General features: G+C 36.6%; 1 pseudogene; it reads left to right on the top strand.

The window, feature by feature from the left end:
- Positions 1 to 1,825: 1,825 nt before the first annotated feature.
- LOC107694454 (uncharacterized) lies at positions 1,826 to 5,532 on the top strand (annotated as a pseudogene).
- The last annotated feature ends 20,647 nt before the right edge of the window (positions 5,533 to 26,179 follow it).

The raw sequence follows: 26,179 nt of genomic DNA, 5'->3' as shown, positions 1-26,179 counted from the left end.
CCAAAATTTCCTCTTCCTAAATGAAGACAAGACAGAGGTAATTGTTTTTGGTCCAAATGAGAACTCTCAGTGTATGAGCCCTGAGCTGGAAAGTTTATCCGTTTTTAGATCCTCACGGGTGCGGAACCTAGGTGTTCTTGTTGACCAGCATTTAAAATTTGATAAACATATCTCTTCTGTTATCGGATCCAGTTTTATCAGCTTCGTTTACTGTCTAAAATGTAAAACTTTTTCACTCCTAAAACTCTAGAAATGGCTGTTCATGCATTTGTTACGTCTCGTCTAGATTACTGCAATTCTTTATATTGCGGTATATCTAAGTCTCAAAGTGCTTCAGCTTGTCCAAAACGCTGCGGCTAGACTTCTTTCAAAGTGTGGTAAACATGAACACATCACTCCAATTCTTAGATCCCTACACTGGTTGTCGGTTTGTCAGAGAATAGAATTTAAAATTCTTCTTTTTGTATTTAAATCCCTACATAACCTAGCTCCTGTCTACCTCTCTGAACTTCTTCATCTCTACACTCCGTCTAGAAGGCTACGATCCTGTGACCAGGCTTTGTTGATAGTCCCTCACATTAGGCTTAAGCGTAGAGGGGAGCGTACATTTGCGGTGGCAGGGCAACGACTTTGGAATACCTTCCCTTTAGAGATTAGAACAGCCCCTTCTCTGTCTGTTTTTAAGTCCTTGCTAAAAATTTATTTGTTTTCCTTAGTGTATTGACTACTGTTATATGGTTATTTTTCAATGGGTTGTTTTTATTTTATTATTTTATTTATTTTTTTCTGGTCTGTTTTCTGTGTATTTTTTTATAATCCTGCTCTTCTGTAAAGCACTTTGGTCAGCCTGGTGGCTGTTGTAAATATGCTATACAAATAAAATGAACTTGAACTTGGTATCCTGGTATCACCACTGTCAGTGTTGCTCAGAATGTCCCTTATGATGGCATTATGTATCGAAATGGCATGATAATTGCCCATGGGTCTCTTTGTGGTCTTCCAGAATTTGCAAAAATTACTCAAATCTGTATAATCGAAGACAACCTGGCTTTCGTTGCCACAAAAATGTGTTTATGGTATCGAGAGCACTTCAGAGCCTTTCAATTGGTACCAACTCTGGATATTTGCTTAATTCCCCATGAGTTGAAAGACCCATACCCTCTTGCTGATTATATGGTTTGAGGTGTCTGAATGATTACGGTACATCTAGATAGATAAGATAAGATAAGATAAGATAAGATAAGATAAGATAAGATGAAGTCATGTGGGACATATCAATGTATTAAGCTGCTTCAGCACTACTGTCATACCTAGTATGTACTACTTAGAGACTACTCTCCAGAGAATTAATATGAAAAAAAATTGTATTAAAAAATGTAATGTCTTTTTCATCTATTCAAAGGAATAGTTCCAAGTTAAAAATGAAAATTCTGTTATCATTTGCTCACACTCATATTGTTCCAATGTAGTTCTGTATGAGTTTCTTATGTTGAACATAGAATATATTTTGAAGAATGCTGGTAATCAAACAGTTGTTGGTTTCCATTGACTTCCATAGTAGGGAAATAAATACTATGGAAGTCAATGGGGCCAACAACTGTTTGATTACCAGCATTCTTCAAAATATCTTCTTTTATGTTCAACATAAGAAAAAAACTAATACAGAATGACATTGGAATGACATGAGGGTGAGCAAATGATGACAGAATTTTCATTTTTGAGGTGAACTATTCTTCGCTGGCATCTGCTGTACTCATATATTGTACTCATATATTGCTGTACTCATATATTCATCCCTCTCTCTCTTTCAGAAAAGTTTAACACGATGGGTACCCCAGCCAAACTTCTAGTGATCTTAAGAGAAAGTAATTGTGAAAGGTTAAATCTCCCAGCTGGTACTCCAGACTCATTTAATGACCTTAAAAGAGACATCCAAACACAACTGAGAGTCCTTGAAGATTTCCGACTTACAATTTCAAACTTTTAAACTTTCAAGATTTCAATTCAAAGATCCTGATTTGAATTAATTTGTCAACATCAGTTCAACTTCAGACATACAGGACAGAGCTACACACAAGGTCATTTTTTACTTTTGAAATAAATGAGACCTCTTCAGTATCATCCTGTGATACAGACATAATCTCATCCCCACAGTCTTCTGTACTGTCAACTCCAGAATCTGTGTCCTCCGTTAGAAGTCAGGCATGGCCTGAAAGTTTTCCAAAACCACAGTTTAGTTTTGATGCAGAGATGCAACTGCAAAAAGCACAACTTGCTTATCAAACTGGTGGTACTCTCCTGAGCCCCAATACCAAGCTAAAGTCTGACATTTTGGATGCTTTAGCCTCAGTTCAAGTTCAAGGCATACCCGTTATAAGTGCAGATCTTGATGTTGTAGCGGCTACTTTGGTACACAAGCACCCATGCCTCAAAGAAAAAGGCTCTGTGAGTGGCTACTATGGCTGGAAAATTAGCTTGAAATATAAGATGGCAAATTACAGGACATAATTGAGAAACATAGGATGTTCTGAGCTAATCATCAACTCCCATAAGCGAAAAGGATCAATGGGAAGCCCCAACCAAGTGAAGAAACACAGAAAAGCTGAGGTAAATAACTGCCCAGATTACGCACTGGGTGAAACAAAAGATACCCTTGAAAAGCAAAGGATTATTCTACTGTCCGAGGTAAATAAAAAAACAATGAGCTAGTTGTCAAGGTGCTGATGGAACAAACATTTGCACTCCGAAGGCATAAGGGCGGTCGAAGATTTACCTTTCATCATTGAATTTAAAAACAGATGGCCAGCACTCTTTAGTGAGCGAGAGGTAAATCTGTATGTAATGCCAGCTGTGATCAATTACTTGGATGTTGTTGTAATTCTAAATAATGAATTTAAGTACTTTAGATGTAATTCAGGTTTATGTCCATTGGTAATAATTTTGAATGCCGTCTGTAATTGCCGGTAAAGGAATACTGTTGGTGTTATATTATTCTAATTTCTGTCACAAATTTATTAGCAGCCAACCTGATTTGTCCTTTGAAAATTTTATTATGTATCTGCAGAATTTCGGTCGGATTACAACAATCCCTTTGGTGTCCAAATTCATGGGCCAGCTTGATAATTTCTCAACCCAGCTCCTCAAAATGCTCAAAAAAAAAAAAAAAAAGGAAGAGCAGCATCACAGAAGATCACAAACATCCTGTCAGTTATGGATCAGGTAAATTCATAATTTTAAATATGACAATAATTCATAATAGTTTAAATAAAGCTTTTACCCAAAACTTAAAGGGATAGTTCACCCAAAAATGAAAATTATGTCATTAATTACTCACCCTCATGTTGTTCTAAACCCGTAAGACTTTCGTTCATCTTCAGAACACAAATCAAGTTAGTTTTGATGATTTCAAGGCCCAGAAAGGTAGTAAGGACATCGATAAAATAGTCCATGTGACATAATTTTTGTGCAAAGAAAACAATAATAATGACTTTTTTAACAATTATTCTCCCTTGAGTCACCCTCTGCCTCCATTATCGAGAATACACGACTTGGGATGCTCCGATCAGGATTTTTGCAGCCGATACTGAGTACAGAGTTCTTGTCATGGTGATCGGCCGATACCGATGCCGATTCTGATGCTTCAAGCTTTATATAGATGGTTTCATCGGGCACACGATTTGTGGCGCTCGCCACAATATCAAAACTGACGGATTTTCCAAAAGGCTTCGTTGAATAAACATGAGCACATAACTGCACGTTTAAAAATCTAAACGAGGCGCGGGTGTTTTTATATCACTGTATTTCTGAAGGAAGACTAGCTTTAGAAAATTTTCGATGTCATTTTCATTTCATCTTGCATGTTATATGCCTGATAAAACAGCGTTTGTGAAAGGAGTAAGGCCTGTGTTAATGCTATTGAGTAGGCTAATATGGCCAAAGAAGTTATTTTGTTATATAAATAAATGTTAATTTAAGAGCAGCCCACGATCAGCGTATTATGTTACCGTTATCCCTTACGGCTCCGACGAGGTTTTGTTCCGTCCTCCACACTGTTACAACTCACAAAAGGCTATTTTTAGCCAAGCAGCGTGGAGAGCCGTGTCAGAAACGTTACGCGGCTGGCCGGTATAAACACAAGCATTAGAGCGGCCGCGATCAGCTCCGGTTCCCGTGGAGCCGTAACGCGCCACAGACGTATGCAGTGAGGTGCAGATCAGCTCTAACGTCACTGAATCTGATGTTAAAAATGAACCATCCATTCATCATATCATCATGAAAAACATACACGACAAATAACGAATTTTTAATTGTTTCTTGAAACGTCATAGCATTTCCACACCGGCGATGACATGACTGCGGCGCCAAATCATTTATGTCCCCACGCTTCATGTATGTCGTCACGCGTTGACGTCATCAAATTGCAGTCGGTTCGTGAGATCGGCCAAGTTAGGGAGTACCGATCGAGTCATAAAATGTGATTATCGGCCGATACCAATCTCCGGCCGATCGATCAGAGCATCCCGATACACGATGCATGCATGTTCTACGTCAGCAGCAATGCACTAATGTGTCGTGGTACTCTTATGAATGGCGGTGATGCGGACGGTGATGCGGAAGGTGATGCGGAAGAGAAGAATTGTTGACTAAAGTCAATTTTTTTTTTTTTTTGCACAGAAAATATTCTCGTAGCTTCATAAAATTATGGATGAACCACTGATGTCACATGGACTGTTTTAACAATGTCCTTACTACATTTCTGGGCCTAGGAACATTTCACTTGCATTGCTGTCTATGCAGGGTCAGAAAGCTCTCAGATTTCATTAAAAATATCTTAATTTGTGTTCTGAAGATGAACGAAGGTCTTATTGTTTTGGAACGACATGAGGGTGAGTAATTAATGACAGAATTTTCATTTTTGGGTGAACTATCCCTTTAAAAGTCAGCCATTATTTACTCAGCCTCATGTCATCGAACATCTTACGTATTTCCTTTTTTTCTGAACTAAAATTATTAATTTTGGCCAGTTTGTCCTGCTAATTTTTGTACACAGTAAAAGTCAATGGTGAACTCCTGTTCTAAAGCTTTAAATGTCACATGGAATTGTTTGATTCTGATTTAAGACCAGTTGTTGGTTTACTTGTACTGGTTCCCGGGATTGACAAACTTAACTTTTGTTGAAACAACACAGTGAGATAATCGGTAATGATTAATAATGCTATGTTATTGGTAATAATGCTAATTAAAATGTTAGATGTACAAGTCTAGAAAGTGCTAACTAATGCTCATTTCGCATTCAGAATGTCACCATTGAAAAAAATGCATCTTGAAAGCCCTTGCTGTCTATCTTAATGAAGATCCCTCAAACCTCTTGACGGAGTACATGGTTACTTGCATTTTGTTTTTAAACCTGTTGTATGTTTCTCTAAAACCAGCTCCTTTCACCCTTGATCTGTTGGTAATTGTTTATTTCTATTCTTGCCATTTTTAGGATGTTGAACATGAAGATGCCCTAACCTCAATGCGCAACACCACCCTGGAAATCTATGTAATCGTACATGAAGGGGCAGATGCTACAGACCCTTATGAAGATGTTGGGATCATAATTGACGGCATCCACATATTTCCAAATATGACAAATGTGACAAATGCGTGTTCTGTTCTGCTTGGTGTAATTTACACATTAAGCTTGGCTTACCCTCAAGATCTGAGATACACTTTTGAAGTATTTCAAAAGATTTTTATGGAGCTAGATGCAAACAAGCTGTCAAACAAGGTCCAGGTCCTGAAAAATAAACTCCTTTCATATAGACTGTAACTTAAGTCAGGAGAGAGCCCAAAGATGTTTAGTAAGAGGCTTGCATGTGAGTATTTTGTAAATCCTTTTGAAGGCAGCATATTATTATTATTATTATTATTTTACTTCTTTTCTTGTATTAAGTGAATAACTTTGATTTTGAAAAGCAAAGCAGTCTTTAGATTTTGCACAAATTCTTGTTGGAGAAAATTGTAAAAGTTGTTAAAATGTTTTGAATGGGCTCATTGAATAAACTCAATGAAACTTGATTATTTGTTTTTGTTGAAGGTGACTATATAATTTTAGAATAATTTAACTTAACCCCTTAACTGACAAAGATCGACGACGGCCTCAGATTACTGTGGTCTCAATTTCAAAGCATGTTAAAACATCAAACTCTTACTTGATCTGGACAAACTGTGCATCATTAGAAAGATTAAAGACTCTAGCTTCGATATTTGACCATTGTTTTGATAAAACATTGTTGCAGTGACAGTAATTTAGTAATTTATGTCAGGAGTGCAAAATAATAAATCCGTATGTGTCATATTTGTAATAGAAATTCACCACGCATTCATATTCATTCACATCTGCAGCGGTTTATTTGTGTTCACATAGCTTCACTGAATAGCGTCAATAAGGGCTTGTAGTCCAAAGATGCATATACATGGTCAAGTCAAGTCAAGTCAAGTCTGCTTTATTGTCAACATGTCAGCTGATCGAGATGAATAGCGCAGTCCGGAACGCTGTTGTTGAGCCATGTTTCCGTGAACACAAAAACACAACAGTCTCTTACAGTCCTCTGAGTTGAGCGTAGTAGTCGGATGTAGTCCAGTTTATTGTCCAAAGAGCGTACGTTAGCCAGTACGATGGTGGGGATAGCTGGCTTGTGTGGGTTAGCCGCTAGGGTATACCTCCGCGCTTACCCCTCTTCTGCTTCCTCTCACGCCGCTTGTGGCGCCTCCGCTGTGGGCGAGATGCAGTAGTGGGGGTCGGTGATGGTGTGGGCCTCCGGAGCAGACCGAGATCCCGCAGCTCTTCGGCGTGTGCAGAGTTTAACTCTAAAAATGTGGTTCTGCCGACATCGAGCAGAAACTCACGACTGTATGCGCGCTTAGAGACAGATAGACGCGACGAATACGTACAAAAACACTGCGACTCACAAGACAAAAAACACGAAAACACCTTTCTGTCGGGAGAGAGAGAAGCCGCAGTGTGTGAACGCGCCGCCATCTTGAGGTTTTATTTCTCCATTTATATGGAGATATAGAGATAAATTTACTCATGTTTACTTAATATTTCGGTAACACTTTATAATTGCACACTATGAATCATTAGTTAAGCATTAGTAAATAGTCAGTTCATCCTTTATAAAGCATTTTTCCAACATTAATAGGTATTAGTAAGCAGTTTATAACTACAGCTATAAATGTTTTGTCCTTGAGCATATCTATAATGTTTAATAATTGTATTTTCATACTTTATTAATGATCAATTTATCATTTCTAAATTATTACGTTATTTACAAACAAGTTATTTAGGAGTTGTCAGTGGTTCATTAGATAATTTAGAAAGTGTAATTAAATGATTAATAAACTATTTAAATATACATTTATAAATCTTATTATTTAGACACATGATAATAGTTGCTCAGTGTGTTAATAAATGCTTTATTAACACATATTCGTGCTGTAATTCATGATTAAGTCAGGTAGTTATAAAACATTTAGTAGTTGCCAGCCATCTATTTTTGTGAGCTCATCTAAAGTGAGGACTATTTATACCTTGTAAAGCATTTACAAATGAGATTTAAAGGCTCATTAATCTTCCAAATGGAATAGATAAACAAACACAACACAGAGGGATACAGAACACAGAAATATTTTTTCCAGATTGAAAAAATGAAAATGTACAACTGTTCACTTGATAAAAAATGAAAAATAAACCTCTGCAATTTCATAAAAAAATTATAATAATTCAAGTGTACAGTTGTACAGTTTAATTTTTTTTGAATCTTGAAATAAATATTTCTGAGTTCTGTATCCCTCTGTGTTGTGTGTGTTTATTTTTTCTGTTAGGAAGATAACTGAGCCTTTAAATCTCCTTTGCAATAGATATGCTTTAAATCAAGAACAAGGCATTTATAGCTGTATTTATAAACTGCTTACTAATGACTATTAATGTTGGGACAATGCTTTAGAAAGAATGAACTGACTATTTACTAATGCTTACCTAATGATTCATAGCGTGCAGTTATTATAAAGTGTTACCCATATTTCTTCAGACAGAATCATAATTTCTATTCATTTTCCACTGATTTACGTGATCAAATGAAACATAGCAGCTCGGTATCTCGGTATGTTTACTCTTCCGTGCTCGCGCTCTGACTCAGAGGAACCTGATTCGTCCATCACTTGTCAATCATAACTGCGCATCATATCCCGCCCCGTCTCATCCTGTAACGCACTTCCCTGCTCTTCCACGTTCATATCTGACCACAACTAACACAGAGAGTAGTCTGTACCCACGAAATATCAAAATAATAAACACACAATTACGATAGTATATGGTTTGTATGTGACTTTTTTGAGATTTGGGGTATTTTCATAATAAAGAATGTGTACATCTGAAATGCAAATTTGTGCAGTGACATAAAAGGCTATAAATATTATATTTTAGCAACAACCAAATTCCACATGTGATCGCAAAAGGAAGTTATTACAAACACTCGATGGTGGTTTAAAGTGAGTTTTAAGTAAAAGTGTACTAATAATCTCATAAATTGTCTTATGTAGCTTGATGCTAATATTAGCTCTAATGCAGCTGCAGAACAGGTGCAGTTCTTCTTCATAATGTATTTTGTCATAATAATTGACGTAAGGTCGTAAGAAAATGTTTTGTTTTAGAAATACTTTTGATAATAGTTGGGTAAATGTATACTGGGATTGAAGCGATGTGGTTTGGTAAACCTTGTAATGCCAGAATAAAGGCTAATAATGGCTGAATAGAAACAAAAGAATTATGATAAATGAATAATGAGGATTATGTGTCATACCTGGCAGAGGTGTGAAAGGTTAATCGGGTAAGAACAATATAATCATGAATGGGGCAGTTTGCAGAGCCAGACATGAGGTGACAGCACGCAGGAGAGCTAACAGGGGGCCATAAATCAATTTTATTAGCCTTTTATTAGCCTTCTCTAAAAACACACATGACATAGCCTTAGAAAATGTTTCATAAAATTCACAGTCTTAGAGATTATGTCCTGAAATTTGAAATGAAGCATTAGTTTGGCTTTAGCTTCATTGTGTTTCTAAAAGCATTTGCCACAGCAACATATTTTTTAATACATTTAAAAAAATATGTTTTTTAATATTTTTGTTTTTATGTTTGAGCTTATATATCTCTATTATTATAACAGTCTGAGTAATTCTGATTCTTGAACAGTAAACTTTGAAGTGTCAGCTTTGTGAACATACGTTGATTATGTGTCTAGTCAGAAAGAATCATGAGCAGCAACCTTTTGATTTTGGGTATGTCATTTGTGTCTCCATGCTGAAAATGGGGGTGACAGCAAAGGGGTTAATCAACTTTATAGATTAAAATAAAATCAAGAATATTAAGTTCATTCAACTAAACAACATTGCATTAACATTATGTAATTAACTTAAGTTTACTGAAATAAATATTGTTACTTAAATGCAACCTAACTCAGTTACGTGGAACCTGTTAGTAATTCCAACATATAATTTTTTGGAGTGCAACCACGATCGGATGATAAGAGCAAGTCATTTGTAACTCTGATGAAAGCAGGCTCATATTATGATACGGTCTAAATCCTGCCAGGAAATACTCACAGATACCATTTCTCTCTAAAAAGGAACATAGATGAGAGGATACACTGAAAAAAATAACTATTAAGATTTACTTCAAAAAAATTTGGTAACAAATTGCACGAACACATTTTAAGTTAATTTTTCTGCTCTAATATCAAGTACAACTTACTCGTAAATATTACGTAATTATATGTAATTTAAAAATGTTTATTTAAAGTAATTAAGTAAAGTTTATTTATTATTTTATAGACAGGAACCTTGCATTTATAAAAATATTAAGTAAATCCTACTATTTACTGAAGTAAATAAGTAGATTTTATTATATGTTTTGATCGAGTTGTCCCATTTACTTAGTTTTATGAATATATATTACTCCCTATGATTATATAAACATTGCCTAATTTCTTTTTGATTAATATAACCTTTTAAAGGTGCAGTAAAGCCTCATAAAAAAAGTGCCATTAATCAACAAAACATGTATACAGTACCTCCACTGGTGATATTTGGTCTATTGAAAATAGAAAAAAATCAAGTATGACTGAATGCTACTTGAAGTGTCTGCTGTTCTGTAATACAATTCAATCTCCATTACCAACATGAAATGCATTTGCTGCACTACAGTTTTGACCCCAGGAGGTATCAAATATATATATAAAAAAAATACTTAAACAGAACAAGATGAGGTTTTAACCTGACAGAGCTAGGTAGTATTGATATAACCAAAACTGCATCTAACATGAAAACCATCAGTCTGTCTTCCTCCCCACACCTCAAGTGTCCACTGTATTGGCTTGTCGTCAGAGTTAGGTCACCCTGTAAATAAACAGACACAATTTTATATTATGCAGTGACGAATAGGTAAAAATAACAACAATAATGTTATATCATGCAAATATGAACTATTGAAAACATTTTCGCTGAAATATCACTCATTGTGACCGCACGCAAGTTAACTTTAATGAGGTTATGTGATTAATATGAACGTCAATGTACAGTATAATGAGTCAAGCAAACAAGAATCAAACTATCGAAATGCAGACGGACCAAAGTATCAGAATCAGAAATCTAAAACAGAAAGGCAAACTTACCTTAAACACGAGAAAATCCAGCCATGCATCTCCTCCGTGACAAGCCCAACCGTCCCTCTGATTCAAAGTGTGGGTCCAAACACGCATGCGCGGATTCAAGCGTGCTGAACTTTTAGATTAAAATTTACTCAATATTTCTAGATTCATGTGGAATGACTAAAACATGTAAATATTACAAGTAAATATTAATGAGTTACTCTTCTCACGCAGTTCATTAATTGCATGCATTAAATGTGTACATTTTACTTAGAAAACTGTTGTTCTCCTTGATTTTTAATATTACAAGTAGAATTTATGATGATCAATTTAATATATTTTACATCACCACAAAAAAAACAATTTCAGTGTACTGCCTTTTCTAGTGTTTTTTACAGAAAAGGGAGATTTGAGATCGGTCTGTAATTGACTAATTATCTAGGATCAAGTTGTGTGTTTTTTTTTTTAATGAGAGGCTTAATAACAGCCAATCTGAAGGTTTTGGGGACATATCCTAACGGCAATGACAAATTAATAATATTCAGAAGAAGATATATGACTTCTGGAAGCACCTCTTTTAGTAGCTTACATGGAATAGAGTCTAACATACATGTTATAGGTTTTGATGATTTGACAAGTTGATACAATTCTTACTGTCCTATAGCAAAGAATGAGCGGAATTGTTCCTCAGGGGATCTATAGTGCACTATCTGATGCGATACTGTGGCTGAAGGCTGCATTGTTAAAATTTTATCTCAAATAGTATCGATCTTGGAAGTAAAGAAGTTCATAAAGTCATTACTGCTGTGCTGTTGGGAAATTTCTGCATCTGTTGATGCTTTATATTTCGTTAATTTAGTCACTGCATTGAATAAATGCCTCAGGTTGGGTTTGTTCGCTTCTAAGAGAGACAAAAAGTCGATCTAGCAGTTTTTAGAGCTTTTCTATAGAAGTAATTTCCCGCCATGCAATACGAAATAACTCTAGTTTTGTTTTCTTCAAGCTCCGCTCCATTCTCCGGGCTGCTCTCTTTACGGCGCGAGTGTGCTTGTTATACCGTGGTGTCAGACTGTTTTCCTTAATCTTCTTTAAGTGTAAAGGGGCAACTGTATCAAGGGGCAATCTGTATCCCGCCCGCAGACGCAGGTTTACAAGCCACTTTTTCCTGCGTTTTTCAGTCAATTTCTTGACTTTTCCTCCCTTATGAACAACACATTTTCGTACACGATAAAAGCTCCTTCTGATTTCTCGGTTTGGTCGATTTGAGCATCCATAAACAACGCAAAACACAGGCATTTTGAGTTTTGTTAGTGATTTCTATGGAGAAAAATCACTTCCTGCCCTCCAGCTGCATTTCGCGCGTCATCAGAATCACGTGATTGCAAACCACCTATTATAACCTAAACATATGTATATTCATACAATTTCATAAACATGAACTAAATATATAATATATTTTTAAAAATATAAATATGATATAAACTCATTGGTCTCCACCACATCACTCAAAGGTATACAGTATGTGTTAAGTAAAAAAAAAAAAATGGAAAAATGACAGTCATATCCCAGCAGAAACATGAAACATATTATAATGTGTTCTATGGGAGTGCGTGTACCATGTGTGTGTTTGTGTCAGTTTGTCAGTTTAAATCTAGATTAAAGACCCATCTTTCTGCTAGTGATTTCTATGGAGAAAAATCACTTCCTGCCCTCCAGCTGCATTTCGCGCGTCATCAGAATCACGTGATTGCAAACCACCTATTATAACCTAAACATATGTATATTCATACAATTTCATAAACATGAACACACAATCTGTATTGTTAAAAGCGCTATATAAATAAAAGTGACTTGACTTGTGCGTGTTTGTGTGTGTGAGTTTTTTCTGCATTGGGGATATTCTGTAGCCTCAGCCCTTCATTTGGGTATAAATCTTTAATGGATTGTCTCAGATTTTTTATATATATAAAAAAAAATCAAATGCAATGAAAAACGCAACTGGAATGTCTCAGATTTTGTATATATACATATAAAAAAAAAAATCAAATGTAATGAAAAATGCAGTTTTCTCGTGCGAGGGACACTTTTGTTACTTTTTTATTGAACCCATTGAAACTCCTCGATTCTACTCAATTATTTTTATTTTATTTTATTTTTTTGTGTGTGTATTCCCGGTGCAAGTGTGACAAAAGTAAATAAATATTGGACCGGTACGATCAACAGACGATTTTTAGAATTTTTTTGAAAATAATTTTCGGGTCAAAATGACCCGAGGGCCGGATGATTAAATCCTACGTGGCATCTCATACAACTGACATGTGGGCAGGAATCTAGCAATATAGCTAGATCTAAATTCAGAATATTATCATATTGCCCAACCCTAAAACTTAAAGCATAATAAGCAAATACAATTTTATATTTGTTTTATTCTGTACTTTCCTGAAATCATTATGACTAGTAGATTATGTTCTATGTTCGGGCTGATGTTACCACAAATCTGTGCTCAGGATAAAACTTGCTGTAGGCTCATGAATGAATGGAGCAGCAGGCACATTATCGGAGACCTTTTCTATCACAGACTTAGCAAGTTTTATTGAAGTGACAAAAAACTACACTATTTGTTATGACACTAATCTACTGTATGTTTTACAGCTTTGTACTATAGAACGCAATGCATAGTAGTCTAGTCCATTTGAAGCAATAGCACATTGGTGCTGAATGGGTGTTTCACAGAGAATATAGGAGTTTGAACAAAAGGAAATCTTTGTCTGTCTGTGTTTACAGTGCTCATGACTGGAATATTTTTGGAAAATAGAAGAGAACTAACCGAAGCAGACAGGAAAGAGAACTTTGAAACTGACTGAAGTGAGGAGCACTTAAAAACTGTACCGGTCACTGTCATAAGCAGGAACTGATACTGAAAAGCAGCAACTAAAATAAAATTGTTTGTGTTCAACACGGAAGATCCGAAGCATGTATAAAAAAAATAAAATAAAAAAAGCTCTGGTTACTAATGCAACGCTCGGTTCCCTGATATAAGAGAACGAGCATTGTGTTGTCTTGACGACTATGGGGAAAACTCCTGTTTTACTCTGATACTGAAGCCTGATTTGTTAACATTTGTGTAGCTGCGCAAACCAATGGCGCTCTAGCCCGCCAAAATGGGCGGGGCCTCCTGGCTATATAAGCCGACTCACAGTGCCTTCTCATCAGAATCACTTGACTGAAATGACAGTCATCGATTTGCGTGCAGCTTATAGCATGGCTAGTTACACAACGCTCGTTCCCTTATTTTAGGGAACCGAGGTTACGTTAGCAACCGTAGCATTCCCTATCAAAAGGTAACCCTCGTTGCGTCATCTTGACGACTATGGGAAACGCATCCAGTAGCACCGTGCTATGAGCAGATGCAGAACTAAGCCTGCTTCTACGAGCTCAACCCAGGAACACTAAGTGAGAGTTTCTTTCACAGACTTTTAAATTAAATGTTCCCTCCTGGTGGAATGATAACTCAATCCGAGCAGTTGAGTCTTTAGCCATCTTCAAGAATCGGCTAAAAACACATTTCTTCCATCTTTATTTGACCCTCTAACTCTAGCACTCTCTAATTATATTCTTTAAAATCAACTTCTAAATGTCTGTTCAGTAGTCCCTATAACAGATGACACAATTTAATTTTGTGGTTCTTATTCTAATTAAGTAATAAAAAGCAGTTGCAAATGTTGTACAAAATAATTATCACCACTACTCATTTGCACCAATAAAATGTGCAACTATTTGTTTTACAACCAAATTATATGTAATATTTAATTATTAATAATATTTAACATTCACTGGAAAGGTTTCCGTGACCTCCCGCGAGATCTCGGCATAAAGTCTCACGATTTAGTAGGCTTGTTCGAGATACATTAGCGCTGCGCAGACCGATCGGTGTATGACATCAAAGTACCGCAAGAGCGATTGGAGAGGAGACGACTCTTCAAGCTTTTGAATCGCTCTCGCGGTACTTTGATGTCATACACCGATCGGACTGCGCAGTGCCAATGGATCTCTAACAAGCCTATTTCCACAACATGATGCATGATGGGATACACTAAGCTTTGAATACCTCTCCATAGTGTGGATTTAGTGTGCATTAAGGGCACTACGCTTTGGCATTTTTAAGACCTGGGACAGTCTTGGGCACTTACTTCCTGACGCACACACGTGCTCTCAAGTGGCCAGAACTATCTGTTCAGTAGTCCAGAAAGGTTATTCTGTTCCCGGTAAAAAGTCTCACGATTTAGTAGGCTCATTCGAGATGCATCAGAGCAGCGCCGATGCATCTCGAACAAGCCTATTTCCACAACATGATGCATGATGGGATACACTAAGCCTTGAATACCTCTCCGGAGTGTGGATTTAGTGTTCATTAAGGGCACTGCACTTTGGCATTTTTAAGACCTGGGACTGGGTCTTGCGCACTTACTTCCTGATGCGCATACATGCTCTCAAGTGGCCAAGACAGCAAGTGTGGGTATTTCGACAAGGGGCCTGTCATGCTGCTAACTTTATACTCATCTACTTTCTGACAGGGGCGTAGCAGCCGCGGGGGACAGGGGGGACATGTCCCCCAAACATTTAGAAAAAGGTTATTCTGTCCCCCACTCTTTGTTTTTACCCACTGCAGATATTTCAGCCTCTATTTCAGCCTCTATTTCTCTGATATGTTTATTTAGATTTGAGTGAATTAACATTCAGCCAATCACAAGGCGAATCATCTCTTGGGCGCGTCTGCCATGAACTTTAAATCTCCTGTTGCGCTGCGATTTCACTTTGCTCCTTTGGCGGTTAGGGGGTAAAATGCACCCCAGAAAAAAGCAGAGGACGATTACATCCTTTTTCAAACACTGTAAGTATGTGTTATGTCATGACGACACAAATTTCAACGTTATTATTTGACCTAACAGGGCATCTACATTGGATGCGAGCGATGCGATCATGCGACGCAACAAAAAAAAAACCTTTAAAAATGTATGGATGGCCAAAAACAAGTGGATTTTAACATGTCAACAACACTGACCCGTTCAAACTGATTTTAACGCATATTTCACACGTTAAATACATGTTGTTTGCGTGTGAAAAATCAGCATGTTAAATATGCGTAATCAACATGTATATAACATGTTAGATACATGTGAAATACGCGTTAAAATCAGTTTGAACGGGTCAGTGTCATTAGCTGCTGAAGACTTGAGTCAAACCATTTCTGTGAGCTTAGGGGGGTGTACCATTCATAGACTAGGCTACCACCATTTAACATGCAATAGATCAGCTTATCCCTTTAACTGATATCTGTACCGTATGGTTGAGCTTAATTTGATAGGGAATAAATCTATCAAAAGGAAGAGATGATAAAAAAAAAAAGTGCTTGGGGCTATTTATTAGATATCTACCAATAATAATTTTAAGTTAAATAATTTTTTCATTAGCTCCTTTTAGGGGTGAAAGTTAAAGGGTTTTTCAGCCTATTTATTTGGTCCTTTTTTGTATAGCCTATATAAATAATATATTTAAATTGCATTTTTATGAAAAATTAGATGCAAATAAAATTGCCTTGTTTTTCTACACTCATGCCTTTTTGTAAATAAACACATTAGTGGACATTCTAGCTTTAACAGTGATCAAACTTAAAGGGTTAGTTCACCCAAAAATGAAAATTAGCCTGTGTTTTACTCACCCTCAAAGCATCCTAATCTATCAAAAGGAAGAGATGAGAGTGCAATATTTCCACAGCTGTACTGCCCCATCTCTGTGTCTGCTGTTGCCATGGGTTTTCAAATGACAGCAGCAGTTTACAAACTTCAGTCAGTCACACAGAAGGGAGAATGGTGCTGGTCAGTCATCAGATAATAGGGTCAAACAATAAATCAAGGAAGTAGGGATGAAACCATAATGTTGTTGTGAATAGAGTAGAGGGTAAAGAACAGAAATATAGCAACATATATGAGAAATGGAAAAATGTTTATTTACAATAATTACCAAAATCATGCGTGACCGTACGGTTGATATGTCTGTAAAGGACATCATATAACATATATATTGCCATACGTCTATATTATAGAGACGCTTCAATATAATTTTTTATCTTTGTGGATCCTGAAGGTTATGAAATGTATCCAAGATACTAATAAAGTTAAAAGAATGTTTATTATTGGAAAATAACTAATGGAAATAGTTCTCTGAATTTAAATCAAGATTTACCATGGACTGACAGCTCAACTGTATGGTAGAGTTTTATATAAAACATACATTAAAAAAAAAAGTGCTTGGGGCTATTTATTAGATATCTACCAATAATAATTTTAAGTTAAATAATTTTTTCATTAGCTCCTTTTAGGGGTGAAAGTTAAAGGGTTTTTCAGCCTATTTATTTGGTCCTTTTTTGTATAGCCTATATAAATAATATATTTAAATTGCATTTTTATGAAAAATTAGATGCAAATAAAATTGCCTTGTTTTTCTACACTCATGCCTTTTTGTAAATAAACACATTAGTGGACATTCTAGCTTTAACAGTGATCAAACTTAAGTTAGCGTTAACATTTGTGTGGGAAAATCATTACAGTGGAGGTAAGCAATCAATGCAGGTCTAAGATACAGACCATTGTAATCAATGTCTGTCTTTGGAAAACAACCCAAGCTTTTATTGTGCTTACATTTACAGCTATTGCCAGCAGGTGGCGCTTATTGAAACCTCTTTTTGTTCAGAGATTATGCACTCATCAGACAAACAGTAATTACAGGTGATGTTATCCATTTAAATTAATTTAAAGACTTAAAGTATTTAAATATGGTATTTAAGACTTTATATAAGAATTCCAGGATTAGAATCAGCTTGTAATCAGGTCTGGACAGGTATAAGAACTTGATTTGGCTTTCCTGACAGCAGAAGTATTCTACTGTACTAAAGTCCTAGGCCACCCTGAATTGGTGTTAAAGCAATTCATCTGTGAAATGATGAGGTAATTTGTTAAAGCACTTCATAACATTTAAGTAAACATATATACTAAGTAGCTGTTTTTTTTAAGAACCACACACATATAGTTTATACAGTTTCTGCAAATAATCTGGATTGTTACTAAGAAGCCTATTGTACACTTCATAACAGCTAGAATGAATTTTATGGCTGCTTTTGTGACAGTTTATATGCTGGTTTAGCAATGTGACAGACTTGATTGGCTTACTGAAAGTATTAAAAGGCTAGGACAGAAGACTAATTGTACTGCAAACTGTTCAAGGACCTATTCCATGAAGGTAGCTGAACAAACTCAGGGTTACAGGAATAGTTTTGAGTTGAGAAAACGAAACCAATGCAATCAGGCTTTGTTGATGCCATGAAGCAGCTCATGAACTTTCTCTGTCAACTTTGACCTTAAAGCTATTAACCAAACCCCTGCAACAACAACAATTGTGTGTTATTGGCAGAAGATCAAGCAGATCAAGAGAAAATATATGACCTGTGCTGGCAAAATGAGTCACAATGAGCAAATTTCAAGAAAATGATGTATGATTTGTTGTATTCTGATGACAAATTACTGAGCTACACCTGTTTGAAGTCGATCGAGTCAGCAAAGTCAATTTTGAGAAAAATCGAATTAAAGTTTTCTGAAGGTTCCAAAGCAAAATCACAGAGCAACGTTGCATCTATTCCTCCAGTTCTTTTCTTAATAATAATGACTATATTTATAATCACAATATAACCATTTTTTTATTTTATCTTTGTTATTATAAATAAGAACAGAGGCAAAAAACAGCAGAGTTAAGATATACAAGAAAGAAGATATAAGAAGAGCTATAAGAAAGAAACAAATAGTGCATTACCTTTTTCATTTTACATCTAAACAAAATCATTGTAAGTAAAGTAACAACTTAGATAAAGTAAGAAAAACAAATAATCAAATGTAAAAATCCCTTTAGTCTGTTCATTACAAATAAATTGATTATTAAACCTACAAAAGCAGTTCAATCAAAATCAAGAGGAGCAAGTCATTCCCTCTTTGCTTTTATTGTTAGATTAACATTAACGAGGCAGCCTATTTTAAGACCTACTGTAATGCACGGATCTAATGTAATGTTACACATCAGATGTTTTTCCCCAAAAGTTCCCCAATCATTCACTAAAGACATAACAGATTATGTTTGCGTGAATACTTATATACTGTAATTCTATGTGTAGGGATTTCTTAATACCACAAACCATACCTAGCTCGTAGCTTACTTATCAAAGAACGTATTACCCGTGGCCAGGGAAATACAAATATTCAAGTTGTTAAAATATACTGAGGTCAACGGCTCGCTGGACGACCGGTGATTTAAAGTGTAAAATATCAAATTGGAATTCAGCTTTAATCAGGTGGACCTCGAATTTTCAGATTCGAGTCCTTTCAAACCCTGAATGAATTCATAATAATTAATTACCTTATAAGAATGAATGAGTTAAATTCCTTACAGTACTACATATGTATTTGTGTATATTTATCTGGATCGCGCACAGTCAGAACCACCTTTATGCGCTTAGGTACTCCTCTCAGAAAACATACAAATAAAGGTAATTAAACATCTAAAAGTATTATTTGAAGCATTGGGATTGCTAGAAGAGGGCTTAATGAGCTCATTTTTGTGGAAAAACTTTACCTTTTTTTTTGCCAGTAGCTCAAAATTAGCCTGTGCGCATTCGGACTCATTTTGCCAGCACGGGTTACATATAATTCAAAGCCCTGCAACAACTCAGTGTTGGCTTTGTTGAGGGGGTGGTGGGTTTCAAACCTAACCAGCAGTTTACTCAAATGAGACTGCTATTAATGCTAACTCGTTTTTTTCTGTTCCCCACTTACTTTACTTTACTCAAGCACTGACAGAACACAGACTCTGACTGAGCCAGGCCAGTTGACATCCAAACTTTTGATCATACATTCATACAAATCATCTTCATGATGAAATTTACAGTAGGTCAGTGTGTTAGCATATTCATTTCTATTTTAAAACAAAATGTATGCCACTGAAAGCTCACATGTACATTAGAACTACAGTACAACATACTTTCTATACACAAAACCAGCCTCATGTTGTTTTAGAGCTGTGAATGATTGCAACATATGTGCAGTCTATTGGTCTTATGACTTTATAGGGCAGAGGTGTCAAACTCAGTTCCTGGAGGGCCACTGCCCTGAAGAGAGTGATTAGCTGGATCAGGTGTGTTGGAGCTGGTCTAAAATGATATTTTAACTGTATAACCATTTTTTGCTTAACTCCACTGTAACTGATTTCCCCACACAAATGTTAATGCTTTGATGCTGACTTAAAGTCCCTGTAAAGTCAATATTAAGTATGTGTTCTGAGTTTGTCACACCACAGAAAAAAAATGTATTATTAACCACTCAGCAGATTTTCTTTATCATTCAGATTTGGCTAAGTACATGAAATAAGTTATCAAAATCTAAAAAAATGGGCAGTATCCTATGCTCTCAAACGCTGGGGGCATGTCCGCTGTCTGCGCTGAAACCACGCCCACTCGCGGCGGGAAAGCTGCCACCTCTTAACCCTTAAAGACCTAGAACACTTTTGGGGCACCTGACACGCCTGCACTTTTCTTTGTTTTTTAAGACCTATTCTAGCAGTCAGCATCAAGTGTCATATATCATTATAAACAGGAGAACTTGAAGTTTCAGTCTAGCTAATTTAAAGCCCCTTTTGTTTTTTCTTAGAATGAATGAATTTCCAGAACTTTGAGAAAAACGCAAGCGACAATTGTTTTTTTTTTTTACTGTGTGCTCAAACAGAAACTCTTGAAGTTAACAGAAAGTTATATCTGGGTGTTTTACACTTCCAAATAAAATTTTGTCTACATATAACATTCCCCAAGCAAGTTATAGCCATTTATTACAATATTGTTATAGGCGCTTTTCAGTGAAAAACAGGTTTATTTAGTTTACTAACAATATAGATTTAGTCTATATTGTAGTCTATAGTCCAAATATAGTCCAATATAGTAGTCCAAAAAAAAACGTTTAGGGGGTAAATAAACAGTGTTATAATAACAAAACACAGTAAAAAAAAAAGTGACTTTTTTCAGAGAAATATATATTCAATCTGAGTATGAACAACAACAAACACAAACCGTGCAGTTATTTAGTGAAAACAATTGCACAAATTGTCTTCTGCAACAAAAATACAAACAGTGCAAATGATTCACAAACTACACACAAAATGAGTGAGAAATATACAGAGTGCAACAGAAAAAATAGTGAAAATGATCTTTATGAACTATATAAAAATCATTTACATAATATGCATAATATAAATGGATCGATCCGCTGGCTGTATCTGTGTCGGAATTGATTTTACCGGGACATCACCTAGTGATGCGAAGACATAAATTCCAGTGTACAGATATGTACACATGTTTTTGGTTTGTTTTATATCAAAGTACTCCGTCGTGTTTTTTTCTGTGCTTTTTCAGAGAGTTCTCTCATGCAAATGTGAAAGTGACGTGACATGTGGCCAAGTATGGTTACCCATACTAGGAATTAGTGCTCTGCATTTAACCCATCCTAAGTGCACACACACAGCAGTGAACACACACCCGGAGCAGTGGGTAGCCATTTATGCTGCGGCGTCCGGGGAGCAGTTGGGGGTTCGGTTCCTTGCTCAAGGAACCTCAGTCGTGGTATTGAAGGTGGAAGAGAGCGCTGTACATTCACTCCCCCCACCTACAATTCCTGCCGGACCGGAGACTCGAATTCGCAACCTTTGGGTTACGAGTCTGACTCTCTAACCATTAGGCCACGACTTCCCCAAATGTGTTATTTTGAGTTTGTTTTCATGCACGCACGACAGACTTTACTTTCACTTTGCGTTTGTTCATATTTCCAATGAAAAATCCTAAATGGTTGTTCAAAAGACCAAAACCTATGTTTATTGGTTGAATATGGGAAAGTTTGAACCAATCTGGGAACGGGGGTGGTACTAAGCGTTAACAATCGTTCTTGTTTGGCACAGAGGACCGAAATGCATTGGTTTCTTCTGACGAATCAATGTTGTCAAAATGTGATAACGTAATCACGTACACTACGGAGCCTCTGAATATCCAAATAAGACGAAAGAGAATCTCCTCTTTACAACACTTTTTAAAGCATTCAGATAGGATTAACGGTTCAAAAGTTATTAAACATTTCAGAACAATAGTTATTTTTAGCCGCGGGCGGCTGTCTCAATCTTTGAGGGTTAACTGTCAAAATACCGCTACTAGTTACTGTGGACTGCCTACTATAATTATAACATAAGCACACAAATTAACTTAAACTCATTGGTGGGCACGTACTGCCGACGATGGCACCAGATGTCGGTGCCGCGAGATGGGAGGATGAAGGCCGAGGCGGGATTGTCGGTTCGGCCCCATTCTCCAGTAACAGCAGATTATCAGTGAATCCCAGTTGTCTCAGATGAAAGTTAATATAACTATCCGGTTTAAAATGATCACTGCAGAGGCGGGTGTTGGCGGTGATCCTCAGCTCTCCATCAAGGTGGCTCTTCACAAAATTAATCCACCTCTTTTTGATAAAATCATTATTAGGAAATTTAAATTAGGGCACCAAGCTGTTTCATAAGTTATCGCAACCAGGTAATATGCATTTCCGTGACGAAGGCATAGCTAGCTAGCAAACTGTAGGCTGTAGTAACTAACGGTACTGACAGTAACTCACAATTGAGCGGGTGAACTGATGTGAATGTGCTCTAGTTATAGTATTAGGAGAGGGGCCATGCTCGGTGGCTCCAGTGCATCATCGACAGTCGATAGGTGTGTTCGACTTGAAGCGGTGCTGCGCAGATCGATCGGTGTATGACATCAAAGTACCGCGAGAGCGATTGGAAAGCACAAGGAGATGTCTGCAGTCTAATCGCTCTTGCGGTACTTTGATGTCATACATTGATCATACATTGATCTGCACAGCGCCGCTTCAAGTCGAACACATCTGTTATCGTGTTAGGGGAGAGGCCATGATCAGTGGCTCCAGTGCATCATTGAGCCAACGTTTTAGCCCCGCCCTTAAAATCCTGAACACAGAATTGGTGAAAAACTGTCTAACTCCACTATGCAGTACTACATAATTCACAGTCTTTGTAATGTGTTTCAGCAATACATTTGTAACATTTATAATGCATTTAGAAACAATTCTCAGAATTGACTTTACAGGGACTTTAAGTTTGATCACTGTTAAAGCTAGAATGTCCTCCAATGTGTTTATTTACAAATAGGCATGAATGTAGAAAAATGAGGCAATTTTATTTTTATTTTTAATACAAAATAAATAGGCTGAATAAGCTGATCTATAACATGTTAAATGGTGGTAGCCAGTGGCTTAGCGCAAAATCGTGGGTATTGCTATATTCAGTATATACTTTATATTCAGTAATATTCTTCAAGATAAAATACTTGTAACATGTTACTGCCGTGAATATTCCAAATAATAGCAAACAAAGCGTCACTCCAGAAAAATGCAGTGCCTTCAAAGCTCTCTCAAGCACCACCAGCTGGTTGTTTTCAGAAGAGCATCAGGCATTATGTCAGCTGGCTAAAAACGCTCTGTTGGAAACGAAGAGCACCAGGCATTATGTCAGCTGGCTAAAAACGCTCTGGTGGACACACGTTAATTTATTAATTTATTGTTAGGCATATAGCCTATTAGTCTCTTATGCATTTATGCAATATAACTTCCCAAACCTGAGAATTGAGTTCAAAGGATTCCACACCATTCCTAGACACGTAATTTGGGTAGCTGCAATTCATGCATTAGCTGTGTTCGACTTAAAGTATGAGCTGAGCAGACCGATCGGTGAATGGGTGCATTGATGTCAAACACCGATCGGTCTGCGCAGTGCCGCTTTAAGTCGAACACGGCTTTTGTTTGGAGTGTTTGTGAGTTCCGTCGCGAAATATACGTCATTCAGTCCGACCAATCAGGTTGTGAACGTATCACTATGCCTTTAGGTTCGGTATCTTTAGGTTCGCTGTCTAAAATGCCAGTGTGAATGCTCAGCGGACCAGGACCAAATGTATCGTTTTCTTTTTTGGTCCGGACCAAACGAGCCAAGAGAACCGAACTACAAGTGTGAACGCACACATGCATTTATGCAATATAACTTGCCAAACCTGAGAATTGAGTCCAAAGGATTCCACACCATTCCTAGATACATAATTTGCGTAGTTGTAATTCATAGGCGGGGAATATGCTAATTGTGAATGAGCGTGCATGCGCGCCCTGTTTACAAATGATTGGAATTCATTAACATACACATATTTAAAGCTGCAGTCCGTAACTTTTATTGGTTAAAAATTATCCGAAATCAATATTTGAGCAAGTACATAAACAGTCAGTGTTCAAAACTATCTCCTTACTTTAGCCCGATTCACAACGGTTAGCTTATAATCATGTTTTCTAATTTGAGTGGTACGGGTAGGTTTTCGAGGGAAATTCGATCATGAATTCAATTCATGCTGCCGCGTCATTACGTCACGTCTGTAAACATAAAGAAGTTGTCCCGGCTAGTAGGCTATATCGCATGTGAGGATACTGCAGGTGGCGAATCGTTTATAGCCTTTTCTCACAGCAGCTAGAATAATTACATTTATCATTTTGATGGCGGATTGTAATCCAGAAAGGATTATGTGTTTCTGTTTGTTTCTGTTTATTTCACTTTTAAAGCACACATTAATACAACTATTGTTGCCCAAGGTGCTGTACAGACAAAGTAAAAACAAATAAAACCAAGAACATACAAAGATAAATTCAAAGTAAACACTAAAAATTCACCACTCAATACCCAGTAGAATTAAAAGCCTGAGATAATAAATGAATTTTTAGCCGAATTTTAAATGTAAATATAGTTGGAGCTGCTCTAACATACAGGGGTAAAGAATTCTACAGTCTAGGTGCAACTACCGAAAAGGCCCGATCACCCCTAAGTTTGAATCTAGACCTAGGAACAGTTAGAAGCAGCTGATCAGAGGACCTAAGGGATCTAGTAGGCGTTTGTCGTTTAAGAAGGTCTGCAAGGTAAGCAGGTGCCAAACCATTTAATGATTTTTTATTTAAACAATAAAAGCTTGAATTCTATTTGGAAACGTACTGGCAGCCAATGAAGGGAAAATAGAACTGGTGTGATGTGCTCTCGTTTTCGAGTGTCTGTCAGCATCCTAGCTGCTGCATTATGGACTGCCTGCAAACGTGACAACGCTTCCTGGCTAACTCTTATATAAAGGGTATTACAATATTCAAGCCTTGAAAAAATAAAGGCATGGATGACTTTCTCAAGGTCTTTAAAAGAGAGAAATATCTTTACCTTAGCCAAAAGTCTCAAGTGGAAAAAGCTGGATTTAACGACACCATTAATTTGCATATCAAATTTGAAATCTTTATCAAATAAAACACCCAGATTTTTCACCACCATCTTATTAAACGAGGCCAAAGGGCCGATGTTAACAGTCTCACTCTGCCCAAAAATAATAATCTCTGTTTTGTTTTCATTTAGTTTTAAAAATTTTAATTCATCTAGCCTTTTATATCATTTAAACATTCTAAAATAGGAGTTAGAACATTCTTGTTATTTTGTTGTAATGGTAGATATATCTGCGTATCGTCTGCATAACAGTGAAATGAGATATTATGCTTCTTAAAAATAGATGCCAAAGGGAGCATATATAAAGAAAAAAGTAATGGGGCAAGAATGGACCCTTGAGGGACGCCACAGGTGAGAGGAGCTGAGGTAGATAAAAATTCACCAACATTAACTGCAAAGCTTCTATTTAATAAATACAACTTAAACCATTGAAGAGCCACTCCTTGAATTCCTGCATATTGCTCAAGATGAGAAACCAAGATAGTGTGGTCAACAGTATCAAATGCCGCACTAAGATCTAATAAAACTAGGATTGCAGAGGCTCCAGAGTCAACAGTTAATAAAATATCATTGTAGACTTTTAAGAGTGCCGATTCTGTACAGTGTTTTGCTCTAAAACCTGATTGGAAAACCTTGAGTACTGAATTTTTCTCTAAAAAGGGCTGTAATTGAGTGAAAACTACTTTCTGCAACACTTTTGAAAAAAAGGGAAGTTTCGAAATCGGTCTAAACTTTGAACAAACTGTAGGATTCAAATTAGCTTTTTTGATAAGAGGCTGCACAACTGCATGTTTAAAATAGACAGGAACAGAGCCTGAAACCAAGCAACAATTTATTATTGCCATGACACTCGGACCAATAACACTAAAAGCTTGTTTAAAAATGCGAGTAGGGATAATATCTTGATGGCAAACTGTAGGCTTCAAATGTTCAACGATCTCCCCAAAAGATACAGGCTCAAACTGATTAAAAACAGCAGAGCATGTAGATGGGGCTGATGGATTGTAATCCGGTAGTTGGATAGATTATCTAGTATCTTCAATCTT

This window comes from Sinocyclocheilus anshuiensis, unplaced genomic scaffold (assembly GCF_001515605.1).
Source record: "Sinocyclocheilus anshuiensis isolate Anshui unplaced genomic scaffold, SAMN03320099.WGS_v1.1 scaffold3099, whole genome shotgun sequence".
NCBI lineage: Eukaryota > Metazoa > Chordata > Actinopteri > Cypriniformes > Cyprinidae > Sinocyclocheilus > Sinocyclocheilus anshuiensis.
Note: the sequence above shows the minus strand (reverse complement) of the source record. Positions and strands in the feature narration are given on the sequence as shown.